Here is a 3,125-nt window from a genome sequence, read left to right on the forward strand (position 1 = left end):
AAGAATGACGTTAACACATGCTCATGAGTACATGTGAAAAATCATCAATGGAAAATAGCTATTGCATATGATAACAAGTGAATCCAAGGTATTTATTGGCATGCTGGCAAAGGCATGAGTAGCATAGATCAAGCATTCAATGTCCAAGTTAGATTACCAAGTCTTTCAAACTAACAACATGTTTGTAATAACAATTATATTTAATTAATAAAATATAAAAAGGGTTTTGTGAAAAGCAAGCATTTATAGTAGTAGATTAAAATAAATTTTAAAAATAGTACACAACGCCATACGGGCGTTTTCACAAACACATAGCATGCATGGTAAATAAGCTATTTGAAAGTATTAAATTGAACATGCAAGCAACCCTTTAAAAAGTAATATATAATTGTCAAATAATCAACAAAAATATAGAAAAAACAATGACCCAAATAAAATTCCAACACCAATAAAAATAATGCAATGAATGAAAGTATGCAATTAAGTAAAAGAAAATGAAAGATAAGAGAAAGGAGAAGGGAAAGAAGGGAAGAAAAAGTAAGTAAGAAAGGAGGGAGGAAAAATTAGGATTGGGGAAGAAAAGATAAAATATTTTGGCATATTAGGTTAAGGTGTGCGACGCTGGCGACGCGGACGCATGGGTGACGCGGCCGCGTGGTGCGCAATAAGGTCAGGCGACGCGGACGCGTGGGTCATACGATCGCATCACTTGATTTGTGCTAGTGGCGCGAGTGCAGCCTCGCGTTCGCACAACTCTCCGTTTGAATTGAATTTTGCCAAAAATCTGGGTGACGCGGTCGCGTGGGTGACGCGATCGCGTGGATGGCCATTTTTGAAAGACGACACACGTTCGCGTGGGAAGGCTTGGGCTTCTAGCACGAGTCCAGCCCAATTCCAACACAACTTTCGGCCATGCACCTTTTTGACGTCGATTTTCATGGCACGCGGCCGCGTGGGTGACGCGGTCGCGTGGGAGGCCAAAGTTCCACATGACGCGGTCGCGTAAGCGACGCGGTCACGTGGGGTCAAATTATGCTAATGGCGCGCCTTCAGCCACGCTCTTGCGTGACTCTCTGTTCAATTCTTTTCTTCCTAATGCACTAGTGACGCGGACGCGTCAGCGATGCTGCCGCGTCGCGTGCGTGGTTTCCCTTTCTTTTTTTTTTATGCAATTATGTAGTATGCAGTATGTAGTGTTAATGTAGATGCTATGAAAACTTCCAGGTTCAATGAAAATAAAATAAAATAGAAAAAAAATAAACAACACGAAATAAAATTAAAAAAGAACGATCATACCATGGTGGGTTGTCTCCCACCTAGCACTTTTAGTTAAAGTCCTTAAGTTGGACCTTTGGTGAGCTCCCTGTTATGGTGGTTTATACTTGTACTAATCCAAGAATCCCCACCAGTGTTTGTACTTCCAGTAGCCTCCGGGGTCCCAAACTAAGCATGTAAAGCCCTTAAAAAGCTTCAAACAGATTCTTAGGCTCCCGGGGTGACAAATGTCAGAACAAATTCCAGGATCCCAAATCTTACTTTTACACCCATTTTCGTCTCGATCTGCATTTTTCCAGCCGGGTGAAAGGTGATCTAAATTTTCACTGCAGTGACCAAACAGCTTCCTATACCCATTCAGTTGAGCTTTACACCAACCTTTGCGTTTAAACTTATAGCTTCCAACCATAATGAACCTTGCAGGACAATTCTTATCACTGGCCATCTTTCGCTTACTCTTAATGTCACAAAGAGCTCTAAGTTGACCATCCGTCTCCAGTAGCCCATATTCAAGTGGAATTAGAAAGCTAAGGGATATGAATTTTACCCACTTGAATGTTGTGAAGGATGATGGCAACTTAGGGGGAGGTGTTTGGAATGAACGTGGAAGCTCTACTCCCTTGTGCTCTCCTCTGACAACTTCCACCTCTTTGCAAGCTTTTTCAATTTCAACCTTTTCCTCTTGGTAGCTTTCTTCCAATTTAATCTCTTCTTTATTGCGCACCAAGGGCATGGGAGGTTGTGCCTCTTCTTCTTGAATCTCCATCTCTTGATTAACCTCTTCCAAGTCTTCTATTATGACATGCCTTGGAGGTTGTACTCCCTCCTCAACATCAATTTCAAATACCTTGGAAGGAGGCTTTATGACTTGAATTTCCCATGGAGGTTCTGCATCTCTTAAGTCTTCAACCGCTTCTTCCTCTTCAACAATTATGGCTTCCTCCACTTGTTCCAGTACAAAGTCATGCTCCTTACTGTCCACTGGAGTTTCTAGTGTCTCCTTCATACTACGTTCTTCATTAGATTCTCCACGTGAAGCCATGGGGGTTCCTTGAGTGTCCGAACGTCTAGAAGGTAATTGATTTATTGCTTACTCCAATTGATGAAGGGTTGCATGAAAATTGATCTACTGTTTCCTTGAGATGATCCCTTGACTTTTGTTCCATTTCAATAGCATAACTGGGATCATCTTGCTCTTGGATTGATGGATGTGGGTGCTCTTCTATGGATGGTGGTGATGGGATGGGTGGTGATGGAATGGGTGGATCATTATATGGTTGAAAAGGGAGTGCGCTAGAGCTTGAGGGTTGATTGTTGAAGGTATTTGGTGGTCCGATTTGGGTGAGCAGAGCTTGTATAGTAGAGTTTAAATAGGCAAATACTTTCTCCATGGAGGTTTGGGGTGGATAGGAGGGTTCATTTTGATAATGATAAGGAGATGGTGTATATTGAGGTGGTGGTTCTATGTGTGGCTCATTTGGCTCATAAGGTGGTTGGTATGGTGGATATGGATTAGGGTCATACGGAGGTGTTTGGTGGAAAGGAGCTTGTGAGTATGGTGTTTCAAAATTATATTGAGGAGGAGGGGGTTCATAGGCATATGGTGGGTCTTGTTGGTAGTCAAAAGAGTGCTCACCATAGCCATTGCCTTGATATGCATCACAGAATGGTTGTTGATAGTCCATTGGAGGTGGTTGTTGCCATGAGGGTTGATCAAATCCTTGTGGCTCCTCCCATCTTTGATTGTTCCAACCATGGTGCATGTTGTCATTATAATCTCCTCTTCCTGCAACATAATTATAACCAGACTCATAGCTAAATGGGTGAGAGTTCATAGTAGTGAGAGATAA

This window comes from Arachis stenosperma, chromosome 1, assembly GCF_014773155.1.
Source record: "Arachis stenosperma cultivar V10309 chromosome 1, arast.V10309.gnm1.PFL2, whole genome shotgun sequence".
Taxonomy (NCBI): Eukaryota; Viridiplantae; Streptophyta; class Magnoliopsida; order Fabales; family Fabaceae; genus Arachis; species Arachis stenosperma.